Source organism: Apostichopus japonicus, chromosome 17 (genome assembly GCF_037975245.1).
Source record: "Apostichopus japonicus isolate 1M-3 chromosome 17, ASM3797524v1, whole genome shotgun sequence".
In the NCBI taxonomy this organism is placed as follows: domain Eukaryota; kingdom Metazoa; phylum Echinodermata; class Holothuroidea; order Aspidochirotida; family Stichopodidae; genus Apostichopus; species Apostichopus japonicus.
Genome location: NC_092577.1, coordinates 36,314,860 through 36,329,317, shown reverse-complemented (window position 1 = coordinate 36,329,317; position 14,458 = coordinate 36,314,860). Strand labels below are relative to the sequence as shown.

The window sequence follows — 14,458 nt, the reverse complement described above, 5'->3', positions numbered from 1 at the left end:
CGCAAAAAGTACGCCCTCTATTCCATCTTGTTGCTAAAATGTGTTTTTTCCCTCTTTTGTTGGAGACTAGGTATTTTCCTTTATATAGTAACATGATTCAGCTAGGAGTTGATCACAATGCACAGAGTAAATTGGTAAATTTGTATAATTATATTCCAAACAAAATTAAAATAACCCTATCAATTAGACACAAGCATTTTACTGTTTTCCAAAATTATCATGGAAGTTTGATGTATTTTGCCACATTAGGAGGCTTTAAATGTATTGTCAATGTTAGTGCGATTAATTAAGTGAAAATAGCTATGGCTGTAGAAAATCGGAGGGTTGAGCGCCGTAGGCTAGGACTATATTGTAATGGACTTGTCGCAGCAGAAATGTGTATGTGTTTGTGTATGGGTGAGGCGGGGGGGGGGGGGGGTGGGGATATATTGATATTCTTTATAGCAAGTGATTTTAATGTTATGATCACAAGCTGGCTGAAAAAATATACCATAATTTATCTTACAAGCATGCAGCTATTTTTTTGGGTGGGGGGGGGGGTGGTCAGGTCGACCGTTATTTATATAGGATCAGCAAAGTCGTTGGGAGCTGGGGTTAGCATCGATGTGGGGCAGATCTCCATGCCCCTGCCCCCATACCCCACCGTGCTACTGTTTACAAACAAGTGAAAGCGACATTTTCAAAATGTATCCATGTAAACCACAAATGAATACTTCTACAGAAAGGCTAACCTAACACAAATAAGACTATAGGCATGCATGTGTGTTTGACAAGTAATACTGATGAGAACTCCGCATAGTGCATATTTTTACACAGTACAACTAAACAAGTCTACTACAGTACTATTATAAAGGTTACCAGCGTTAGCCTTTTCACACAATAGATCTAGCGTATTTTTTCACCTTTCTAGGATTCCAGCATACGTTTTATCAAAAATCGCACCAAATCGGTAATTCACAAAATAATTACTTTGTTTTCTGAAACTTTGAGACCAAATTACCACTTGGCAACCCAATAAAATATATTTATAGGCTTCCGTGGCTTTTACACTATAATACCGCGTGAACTGTTTTAATATTAATGGGTTTTTCATACTTGGGTTTTTCATTAGGACTGAATCAGCATTTTTGTAAAATCCACAGTTAATTTTCTTGTATTATTTCCTGATTGTTATTAACCGTTTTAACTTGTTAAAATAATCACTAGACTGCCTATGATATGAATCAGTGCAACGAGCAGTCAACGAATTATTGAAAACAACACATAACAAGTGAGTGAAACTGATTATCTAGCGTTTTCTGGGGTTTTATTTTGGCAAATCTAACGTTTTTTTGGTACTTGTCGCTGGTAACCCTGATTATTATTATGCTAACCGTAAATGACCTTTGGCCACCCCGTACTAGTTTTAAGTGATTGACAGATCAGCTGTGCCGCAACCCATTACAACTCCCTGGTAGTACAGTAGATACTGTAAGTGTAATCGCACAAAAACATCGTGTGTTATGACACATACGTTGTACTCCCTGTCCCAGGGCAACTCCGCATATTGAGCCTATCGTTTTAAATTCTACACTTGTTGCTAGCGTCCATACTGACACAATTTTTATCGTCAACTCTTCTTCGAAATCGGGTGTTTTTCGTAAAAAGCATGCATCATGATTTCCTGACCATCGTCGATACAATACTATATAATAATCATAACTGACCTATGAATCTAACGTAGCATTGTCACTCTAGGCTATGAACCTTGAAAACGAAAGTTTTGGACCAAATGTACTACTAGTACGCGATTTCCGGCTGCGAATGACACATTTCCAATCCGAATTTTTTACCGGCCCGGGCAAGGATCAGATCCATGGTACGGCTCGAGTGCAAATGCGACTGGATCAATGCATCAGTTTACCCCGTGGAGAGATGATCGTCTGATAAAATCAGAGGACCTGATCTGGATCTTGTATAAAAGCACAAGTCCAAGAACAGATTTAAGAACTTAGGTAAGTGCTAATTTTCAAATTTAATCTTTATAGCAGCAAATATGCTTATATACTTCATTATTGCAATACTGTACATGGTGCATATTGCTATAATTTATTTCAGGCTTTTCCAGTTACAAACATCCCCCTCCCCCCCCCCAAGACAAAATAACAAAACATAAATAACAGTTTTGGCATATATATATTTGTTGCTCTCACTATGTGTGATTGTGGGAACTAGGGACTGTGTCCCAATGGCTAGGAAAATTATTGAAGGTCAGGCTATTTTATTGAAGTTAATGAGTTTTGTCCTTTTTTTTTACAAGTTGTACTGAAGTTTGGTAGAACAGTACCATTTCGACAAAATATTGTCAACTAAAAATTCACTTTTCAACATTGCAGCATTGATACTGACATTGGAGAAGTCCTCTCCCTCCATACATCCACATACAGTACCTCACAGAGTGCAAGATTTCATAAAAGGGCTACACAGTCTGCATTAAGTACTAACCTCAGAAGCAATCAATCACAACAATATTGTCTTGCCTTATTGCAACTCCATTGTGGAAATAAAACCTGAAAACTTTGTCCCTTTGGTTGTGGTCAAACAGTGTGTCAATAAAGGATCATATGACACCTAGCCAGTTCATATCACAGTGTAAGGCAGTATATACTGCAGCAACCAACAGTGAATATATACAGTCTTCAAAAGCAGGGTTAACCACAGAAAGGGAGTAAAACTGTTGAGCAGTGGTCATGCTCTGAGGACTTACTCTTTCAATGCATGCCTTTGGATACTGTTTCACATTCATGGCTCATATTATTGTGGTGTGCAGCTGAGTAAATGAAGATTTAGTTGTGCACATTTGTCATTGTGCTTCACTTAAATGGGAAACAAAATGTGTGAAGGAAACCTAACAAATTTTAACAAATTACCAGTTTTCTGTCAGAATGTAAAGAGGATGATCCTGACAAATTGGACATTGAGCCAACTCTTTTCTCATCTCCACACAAAAGCAAGGGAAATACATCCCTACCTAATACACTTAAAAGGAACGTGAGCATGGATAATGAAATGGAAAATTTGGAAAAGGAACCAACTTTAAATAATCATACTAAAACAAAACTTTCACTGTCGTTTGAATGGGGCAGTCACTGTGAGTCACAACATCAGTACTATTTCTCCAGATACAACAAATGATTCGCTGCGGTTGTACCTTAACATAAGTTCAAATGGAAGTAGTAGCAGTAGCTTTGGTATTGCCAGAGAATTTCTGCATCAATTTCTTCATGTGATCAAAACCTTTTTATTCACCAGGAGTGAGAAAAAACGAAGGAGACGCAATCAAGCATTTGATCCACTGCCTATGTTCCAATCTGATTGCTGTGATGGTAGCTGTATCAAATCGCTTTCTTACGGTGACCTAGAACAGTCTTTTCTAGAGGTTAGTGAAGTGAGGGAAACTTAGCTAAAGCAATTCACTCTGGACAAGATTTGGATTCATCAGGAAAGATCATGTCACACCTGAGACAAATCTTGTTCTATTTATGTAATTTGTGGGAAGATTGTATGTGAGAAAGCATTTTGTATGTTCTTTGGTATTAGTAGCAAGTTATTCAAAGATTGTCTGAAATAATTTCAAGTTGGCAAGAAAAATGCAATTCATGGCAATAAAGGCAAGAAAAGGATGAGAACAAAAACTCCATTTGCACTAGCTTGGATGAGGTGTTTATTTGAACATATTGGAGATTACATGCCCCACAAAACAGAAGTGTACCTTCCAGTGTCATACACAAAGACTTCTCTCCATGCACGCATGAAGAAGGAAATGATAGAAATTGGCATTGGTGAACAAAGCACCATTTCCAAGGAATACTTTATGGAAATCTTTAGAAGAGTTCAAGATTCCTAATTATTTTATCTTGTGAATGACAGTTATTGTTGCATACATTGCATGGGAAAAGGGGAATAAAATTTCAAATTCCTCATAGCTAGTAGCTTTAAATTGATTAACTAGCATGAAGACATTGATAAAGTATACTGAAACTTGTGAGGTCGAAAGTGCTGTTGTAAGACTGTTTTGCCAGAATTCAATTTCACACAAGCAGTACAGTAGCTGTGTACATTACAAATGATAACTTTCAAGTACTGTACATGGTCTGCTGATCAATCACAATTGGTGGGTTTTAGCCTGGGGTGTCAAAACCACAGGCATTGCATCCTTTTATCTTTGCTGACCATGGAGGCTTTAACTTCATACAATCCAGTGACATTTAATCTGTTTAGTTAACTACATGTGCAGTCCATTAAACATTTCTTCAGAAAAATTCATGTGTCTCTATTGTTAGCTTCAGCTTCAGCAAGCACAAAGACTGTACTGTACATACTGGAGAGAATACACCTCACAGCTAGTGTGCCACTAAAGCTGCATTATCATTCCTTAAAAACATTAGAATTATTGTCAAAAATTTTGATTTAAAGAAGTTCTAAAGAACATGTTACATAAGTTTGATTGCAAACTCCACTCAAATCAGGAGTAAAAGTGCTTTCTGCTGAAATGTCAATGAACAACTCCCTTAGATAGTGACATTTTCAGAAAGTTCCCCCAAATATGCCAGAAATTAAAATATGCTTACCTTTGGTCAAACTTCTTTAATTGTTTTAATTTCCACCTTTGAAGACATTTACCTCAACTGTCTGGGAAAATGATTAGGGTCTTATTTCCAAACATCCCTATCAATTGGTCTAATAAATAACATGAGAAGATGTTGTACAGCTTTACTTGTTCTTTTCTCAATAGCTACTCTCAACAGCCTATACTCCTTTCAAGGAATTCTCTAAAGTACCTAAAAGAATGCTTAACTTCAGTTATAATTAGTAAAAATTTCAACATGCTCATTGCATTATTCTATGGGTATTCATAAAAACAACATGGTTCAAATTGACACAATAAAACTCTATCACTAATCACTACATAACTTTTTCTTGATTAGGTTAAGCAGTTCAATTTTACACCATTGTGTGAAGTAAAACTTATACTTTAAATGCTTAATTAAAGTATTTCAACATTATATTTTTCTAGACGACTGAGTTTACTGTGGGTGGTACTTGAAAGAGGTAGCGGAAAGAACGAGGAGTGGAAAGAAAAATGAAGAATGCCGACAATTGCAAGAAGTTCATCTTAATCATCTTAAGTGAGTCAAAATATTTTACTAATTTAGAATTAAAAGTTGAAGTCTGCTTTCCTTTTTGAATCCTTGCAGAAGTCAAAAGCAATAGAAAGACTATCTATTCCTTGAAGTCCTCAATATGTGTGGGTGTGTCAGTGATGCTCCTAGTAAACACTTATCTCTTTCAAAAACTTGCTTGAACTACAAATTGGATATAGTAGCCCTAACTAAGATGATAAACCCTAAAGTTCAGAGAAAGGTCATTGGATCGGTCTCAAGTTTCCGTAACAAGTAATTAAAATGGCAGAAAATGAGATAGCCTGGGTCTTTTCTGGCCCTACTTTGAGTGTGCTCTATATTCACAAGCAAAGGCATGTTTGAGTTTTAATTTCCATAGGATCCTTGCCCAGTAGTAGTTGTACGGGAAAAGTGCAAAAACAAAGTCAAGCGGGTGGTACGTTTTATGAACAGCGCCCTCAAACTTAAGAAATCTCACTTCTGGCCCTAATTGGGGGTCCATTTTGGGCCTGTGGGTATATTTCAATTTTTTTTTAAATACCATTTTTCAGGAGCGTATTGACCCTATTTTTAGAAACTCAAGTAAAAAAGTTGTGTATTTTGTGTTATCTACTCAAATTTATGACTCGAAAATTGCGAAAATCACCTCGTTCATATGTATGAAAATGCTTGCACAAGCCGATTTGAGTAATTCAAATGACAACAACTTCTTAGCATTAGCATACAGGTGCTTAACAATTAAGCGGGTGGTCCACTAGCATAAGGGCTACCAATAAACTGCATTTCCAGGGTCATATGCCGAACGATGTCTGTGAACAGCACCCTCAAACATCACATTTTACAAATATTTTGGGCTATTTTTGGCATTTCAAGGTCAAATTTGGTCACAATTAAAAGTTTTATTTTTGGTTTTCAATACAAACTAGTAAGATATGTATAGTTATGATGCAAAGAATGTGCTAAAACATATTTTATATAAGTTATTAATGCTCTGGAGGGCAGCTTAAAGTGGCATATATGAGAGTTATATCAGCCCTACAGAAACATGCTTGCGAGGGCAAACAGTGGTAACATTATATCTTCATTCAAGGAGATCATGCTAACAACATTAAAAACTATTGAAATGTATTAAAAGGGTTCTGTCTAATACTCTTTGACTCCCACCCCCCCCCCCTAACACCTTCCCCATAGTGCACTATGCATATTTGTATACATGCATACAGTATGTGACTGACTTTAACTGCAAAGAGACTGCATAAACATGCATTCAAGGTATACTGAATTATTGGTATGGTCCACAGTGTGCACTATATATGTGTGTACATGTTCAGTACAGTGTTATTTTACACCAAGTACTATTAAATACACACTGTCCAATATAATGAACAGTATACACACTGTACATGTATTTACTGGTTAAACATTCCTTTTAAATTATTGAAAGTCTTTTAATTTATTGAATTAGCAAAAGAATTATACACTACATTGCAAATATTTAAAAAGACATTGAAATATGCACTATGCACTATATATGTGTGTACATGTTCAGTACAGTGTTATTCTACACCAATTACTATTAAATAAACACTGTCCAAAAACATGTACAGTACACACTGCACATTTATTTACTGGTTAAACATTCCTTTTAAATTATTGAAAGTCTTTTAATTATTGAATTAGCAAAAGCATACACTAAATTGCAAATATTTAAAATGATATTGAAATATGCACAGTATTGAATGGAATGACCAGTACACAGTGTGTACTGTACATGATTGTGGACAGTGTGTATTTATTTAGTGCTTGGTGTAAAAATAACACTGTACTGAACATTTACACCCATATATAGTGCACACTGTATGTATGCACTGGTTCACATTCATATTCTAATCTGATATAGGGTTGGGTAGAGGATGTGGGTGGGAGGGGGGTGAGTTACATGCATACAGACAATTTGAAGCAGAAGGTTACCTTACCACATAATTCAGTATACCTTGAATGCATGTTTATGCAGTCTCTTTGCAGTATTAAAATTCAGTCACATATGCATACAAATCTGCATAGTGCACTATGGGGAGGGTGTTGGGGGGGGGTGAGAGGGAGTCAAAGAGTACTAGACAGAACCCTTTTAATAAATAACATTTCAATAGTTTCTAATGTTGTTTTACATGGTCTCCTTGAATGAAGATACAATGTTACCACTGTTTGCCCTCGCAAGCATGTTTCTGTAGGGCTGATGTAACTCGCATTTTCGCCACTTTAAGTTGGTTGCTAGGCGGGGTCGTAACCTAGCAACGAAAAAGTTTTCAAATTGTTTTTTTGCCCAGTTTCATCCTTTGAGACATATGGCAAGACACCATATCAGTTCCAGGCGATTCTAAGAGGGTCGACGTGGAATCGACCCAAAAATCTGTTGATTTGGCATGGATTGACCCATATATCATTTACATTATTTCTCAAATGATATTGGATCAAAACTCAAATCAATATTTCTTATCTGATATCGTAAACCCTGTATCAGTTAAGAGTTTATTTTGTATCATAATATGTTCTATTTTTACTAGGTCAAAAGGAGAGAAGTAACATCTTGCCTGCACTAAGGCGTGCCAGGTTTCTTTGGAACTGAATACCCTTATAGTCGATGGAATGGACCAATCAAAGACTGATCTGCCACATTTTGTCCAGAGTGATAAGGATGTAAAACATCCACATCCACATAACAGGTCAGTACTGTATTATCATGGAGGTCTGTTTTACCTCCATGGTATTGTGAAGTGACCTAAGAGTGCACAAGACGGCAAGTGTTTATGTCATTATAAGTGTAAACATCACGTTGTCTGGTTTCCGAGAAATTGTAATCCTACAGTATGAAATTGTAATGTCATGTTGGTGTATAGTACAGTATGTATGTGCGTGAGCAGTATGTGTGTGTGGGTGTTTATACAGGGTGTTTGTTTGTATGATGCCTTGTTTTACAACACAATGTCTCAAGAGGGGAAGCTTGATTATCTTCATAAATAGTATAAGGATGGACACCTAAGGTTACAAGAAGTCTAGTGTTCCTATTGTTTTGGTTGAGGTCAAATCAATTCTGTTCTTTATTTTGTTGTTCTGATAAAGATAATGGCCTTAGTATCCATCAAATATTATGTGACTGTTTTGTTTGTTTGTTGAAGCACATAGTAGGTTAATTATCAAACTTTATTTAATAGCAGAAAACAAGTAATAACAACCTCTTTATCATACATGTCAATGAAGTAGTATATATTCATTCTTCTCTTTCTTTTCAGGTGTCCTAATTCACACTAAAGGTCCATGTGACAAGTTTGCATATATGTTATGACTGATCTGAAGCATATCCAACATGATTCAAACATGACCATTACATGCAATTTGTGGACACTAGTGAAGCACAAGGATACTCTTGGGAAGGATCTGTTTTTGCAAATGGATAATTGTTACAGGGAGACTAAGAACCGCTATCTTCTGTCCTTCTGCCCTTCTGTTCCTTGCTTTTAGAGTTGAAGATCTTCAGAATGGTGATATATATAAATGTTATAACTTTGCTAAAGAAGTTATTGAAGTATCTGACTATATTCAAGTTGGGAATATAGCAGCCGTAAACCTCATTGATTCAAGCACACGACCATACTTTGGAGAAGTCACTAAAATTTAAAAGGATGAGGTTATTTTACATTGGATGAAGGGATACTGGACTGGAGACTGTGGCCAAGGGAGAAAGAAGCAGCCATACACACCATCAGTTTCTTTCCATTCCTTAATGTTCTGGGACTTTAATTTAACCCATAAACATCGCCTTCCAAAGAGGGAAGTCTGTGACTTGAAAGAAAGATATGCAGCTATAGATAAAGAATTTGAGCTGAATAACTAGGAAACCTTATGTTTTACACATACTATTGATTGGGCAGTGTGTACTCTTATTTTCTTGCAACAACTTGTGTAAAAGAAGATATGTAGTTTTGAGAAACACACACAATTTTCTTGGTGTATTGCTACACTTAACTGGTTGGGGCGTACTGGTACGCCCCAAAGATATATACAATTTATCATAGGGGTGTATTTCTACTCTAAACTGGTTGGGGCGTACTGGTACGCCCCAAAGATATATACAATTTATCATAGTGGTATATTTCAACACTTAACTGGTTGGGGCGTACTGGTACGCCCCAAAGATATATACAATTTATCATAGTGGTCTATTGCTACACTTAACTGGTTGGGGCGTACTGGTACGCCCCAAAGATATATACAATTAATCATAGTGGTGTATTGCTACACTTAACTGGTTGGGGCGTACTGGTACGCCCCAAAGATATATACAATTTATCATAGTGGTATATTGCTACACTTAACTGGTTGGGGCGTACTGGTACGCCCCAAAGATATCATAGTGGTATATTTCAACACTTAACTGGTTGGGCGTACTGGTACGCCCCAAAGATATGTATATAATTAATCATAGTGGTGTATTGCTACACTTAACTGGTTGGGGCGTACTGGTACGCCCCAAAGATATATACAATTTATCATAGTGGTCTATTGCTACACTTAACTGGTTGGGGCGTACTGGTACGCCCCAAAGATAAATACAATTTATCATAGAGGTGCATTTCTACACTTAACTGGTTGGGGCGTACTGGTACGCCCCAAAGATATATACAATTTATCATAGTGGTGTATTGCTACACTTAACTGGTTGGGGCGTATTGGTACGCCCCAAAGATAGAACTTATTACAAGTAGAGGTGTATTGCTACACTTAACTGGTTGGGGTGTATTGGAACGCCCCAAAGATACAAAAAAATTGTACAATATATCCATTTTGCCCCAAAATGACTATTTATCAAAAAATACTTGTATTTTATGTTCGCTTTGGTAAAATCATACCAAAAATAATCATATATTAAATTTTTGCTATGTTTTGTCAACTTGATTGATAAAAATCTTTGCTTTTGTTAGTAAGTGATGGTTTATTCAAAATTCAGTGAATGTTATGGCTAAATTGCTTAATTTGTTAGTATCTGTAACAGCAAACTCTTTTAAGACATCTAATCCACCAGAATAGAGATAACATGTTTATGTCTGCTCGTTTTACTATGAATTAACAAGGTAACACTGTTGTGTAAAATTATTCCATGTAAATGGCTATGTATCCTGCATTTCTGAATAAATGTATATTTACAGAATTTTACAAATAAGAAATGTTACATGCAAATAAATGAGAAAATACGCAACATATTTCAAATGTCATATTTTTCATGTACTTATACAATGCAAAAACCAGGCCTTGGTTAACAGACCACATTTCAACGTAAAAGGGTTGAATTCACTCGTACATCTTTCATTTTTCAGCTTTTACTTGGAGAAAAAGTGAAAAGTCATATTTCCTTAATTACCCAAATGTTTCCTAGTCTCTTAGTTCCAGTGGCGTAATCTGTTAAGTCGGAACTCTTATAAAGCACACAGACTACGGAAAATTGTGTGCAATTCTTCATTTTCAAGTTAGTGTATTACGTGAAATGTGTCTGACAATAGTTTCTAAGTATCCTTCAAACGCTTTGGGAAGCTTTGCGCTATAATATCCCCTTAAACGGAATGTGAAATTTTCTTACGCTCACAGGCACATTCATAATATCCAACTCAACCTCGTGTGAATCCTCAGATTTAAAGAAGGAAACAACTGAGTCATTGTTCAAGTGTTTCCAAGTTGTACTGTAATATGTTGTTCCTTCTTTTTATTTCCTTCCAGTATACATATAAAATTTATAGAGAGGAGTCATATAATACCTCAACAAGAAGAATAACTCATATAAAGTTTTTTTTTTAAGATGATAGGATACCAAACAGTCCAAGAATAACTAATATCAAAGGGGAGAAAATGTCAAGATGATAGGATATCATATAAAATATATCTACACATAAAAAAGTAAATACATAAAACGATATAACAAACAGACTACAACAAACATTTCAAGTGCTCGAATGGAATGTATAAAGAAGCACGGTTAATAAATGAGTTTCTGTAAACTTACGTTCGGTATTTTGAGGGGATACCTTAGATTTCTGCTCGATTTGTGCAGAAGACTTTTTAGTACAGTATACAAAGGGTGCTTCTGATCACTGTAAAACCTATTAGCCATTCTTGTAAACTCAGGTCTTGCAGCAGCATTTACTTTTTCTAAAAGTATATGGCAATCTAACTTAAATATAGCTGATGTGTATTTGAGAAACTTCATTCTTCTTTCTTTTCTTTTTTTGCAATATAAAGTGGTACCAGACAGGCACTGTATAGATCACATGTGCCAGGTTGAATAATAGTATTGAAAACATTTTCCTTAGCATTTTGGTTAAAGAAAGACACAACGTTTTTTTTTCTTTAACGACATTACTTAGCGACAAGAAAAACACTTCACTTACAAGCAACGGAAAGTTAACTTTCTTTAGAGGCAGAACGCGGCTTAAGGCTTCAATGCCTTTAACAGCGTTTTATAATTTGCTTGTCTCAGCAGAAAGATAAGATGTATTTGTCGGTAAAATGAAGGAAGAAAGTAATTATTTTGTAGGTAACGGTCCATTACACTAACAGTTGATAAATACGTTATACTAATTACATTTGAATAAAATAAACACCATAAACATTAACATAGCATAAAGTGGTTTGAAAGTGAAATTACAATAAAGCAGATGGTGTTACCTAGTCACTCTCATCAATATTGATAACAATGTTCTTCATTGTAATGTTTTGACTGAGAAATATTCAAAGCTACTGTTTTATGCTGACATTTATGTAACTGTTTGAAACAGAATCATTTGGAACTACATAACTATTGGAACTCATATTTATCTTTCCTTGAATCGTAGAAACAGCTAAGGTGGTTAACCTGCTTCAGTTCCGGACATTAGCTCAACAACTACTTACCCTAACAAAGCATGACAATATCATCCATGTCCTGGGAGTAGCAGCGCCAGCGGATAACCGTAAGTGTTGAATACTAGGTGTGACATGTGAGATAGACATGGCCACATGGGAAGCATATACAATCATTAAGAACATTAAATTGTTGAGCCTTGGCCGATAATCCATTCAGTCAGCCGATTCACACAGAGATCACAGTAACCACTGTAAATCTTAAAGCTCTGTACCACAGTAAAAACTGGATCGTGCTGACAAATCTAATGGTATTAAGTTTACAATAGGAACCGTGGATATTTGTAATTCCAACAAATCCCAAACAACTGGACTTTTTGGAATTTCACACATCCCAAGCTCCCACTGCAATCCCAATAGCACATGCTGCCGAATTATAACACGATCCAGTTTCCACTGTGCACGTACAAAACTGTAAGATTCACAGCAGCAACTATGTTCTCTATGTGTATCGGGTGATTCATTTGGATAAACCTGTCGATGAACATAAATGGTAAATACACGGGTAAATGTAACACGCAATGCAATATATATGTTGCACCACATTTTGACTTTGGGAACATTTAATTCCACTAGTCGAGTATGTTATTAACAACAGTTTCCGACTTTGTTAAAAATTTACTGTCGCATAATGTGTTTAATACTTTTTTCCACTGTACTTATTTACAATACCGTAACACATAATACAAAAGAATCAGCAAAAAGACTTACATAAGAAGCTTACATAAAGAAATCATAGAAGTCGTTAAGGTTACATAAATTGTTATTTTGCTTAGAAATGAAATGGTGAAGGTCAAGTTGAAAGCGAAGCTTAAAATAAAATTCGTGCACATCTGGGATTTTGTTATTCAACCTACAAGTATAAATATACTGTTTAGAATGCAAAATTAAAAAGTTCACAGGATTATCCATATCACCAAAATCACCAAAACAAATATTGGTCAAATTAAAAGTATAAATAATTGTAATGCAATTTGAATTCACTGCCTCCCAGAATCGCTCAACGTGATAAAAATCATAAAACAAATGTATTAGTGTTTCATCGGCATTCTTGCAAAATGAAGAAAGTGGAGAATTGACCATTTTCATTTTATAAAGCAAGCTATTTATGCCTAAAATGCGATGTAGAAAACGCAATTGTAAATATGATACTTTGGGGTCATTCACAGCCGTACAAGGAAGCCTAAAAATGTTATTCCAATCTATATATTTTCACCGAAAAATTCATAGCTTGCCACTTTATAATAGACGACAGGTGCATGCAGAGACCAGTAATTAGCTTATTATAAACATTTTTGGTTATTTTATGTGTGCGCATGCACATATTAAAGTTATTTTCACTCATTGGGAGCAAAACAGAATTATGGTACACCCTCCAATAACTAGGAATGGCGTGAATAATCCCAAAGTATGAAGAAAAAGGAACATTCCTAATATATGTTTTCGCTTGAAACGTGTTATATGGAATTACCGAGCAATCATTTTTAATGAAATCTTTCACATGAATTGTTCTGTGATTTAAAAAATTATACTGAAAAATTACTTTACTGTTAACCAATATATGACTGTTGTTTAAAATGATTTCATTACCATAATTACTGTCTGGATGATAAAAATTAAACTCAGCACAAGCCTCACACACTTCTCTGCAAAAAAATATTAGAAATACAAGAAACTGCCTCCTTATTGAAATTACATTTAAAAAGAAAAGCACCACCGAACTGTTTTAGGTACAAATCAAAAATGTTTTCCAGTTTTCTCTCTGAGGGGCTAAATACCGTTTTACCCAGCTACAGTTTAGACTTTTAATGAAAGATTCAATATATGTCATATCAAAGCCACACAACGTAAGCACTATATACTTTTTTCAATACCTTGAATGGTTTGCACTGAAGAAAAGGTCAAACTGTCGTCGATGTATACTCCAAGTACTCAGTTTTGGAGGTTCTAGCCACCTCAGCTCACGCAATAATAATACGTTGCAATCTTGATAGAATTATTTTCAAAAACAAATTTCCTTGATTTTTGGGGTTACGCAATAAAGTCTTGCGGTCACATGTTGGAACTATGTCATTTACAGAACACTGAAAATTTCATTGGTCAGTTTCAACAGCACTCTTATGAATTGTGCATGATACAGCAGTATCATCGGCATATTTTGTAACAGAAATGTGTGAGTTTGACCTAATTTCATCAGTATATATAGTAAATAATATTGCATATAATGCACCCCCACCCCAAGGCACACCAACCTTTATTTCCGATATTTCCGATAACCCTTTATCCAATTTTACTTGTCTGGACCATCCTTGAAGAAATCGTGTCAGCCAATGAAAAGGCATGTTACT

At 35.5% G+C, this 14,458-nt stretch overlaps 1 protein-coding gene and 1 long non-coding RNA gene across 3 annotated transcripts in view; both read left to right on the top strand.

Moving 5' to 3' along the window:
- LOC139954872 (interferon-induced very large GTPase 1-like) overlaps positions 1-14,458 on the top strand; it is a 297,255-nt gene that overhangs the window by 189,039 nt on the left and 93,758 nt on the right. The gene's annotated exons all lie outside the window — the stretch shown is intronic.
- Positions 1,827-8,665, top strand: LOC139985241 (uncharacterized). Of its 2 annotated transcripts, none has more exons than XR_011799365.1 (5): positions 1,827-1,994; positions 3,292-3,365; positions 5,057-5,168; positions 7,727-7,885; positions 8,453-8,665. It is a non-coding gene; the product is annotated as an uncharacterized lncRNA (long non-coding RNA). The 2 variants fall into 2 exon arrangements; XR_011799364.1 differs by having other exon boundaries at positions 3,292-3,418.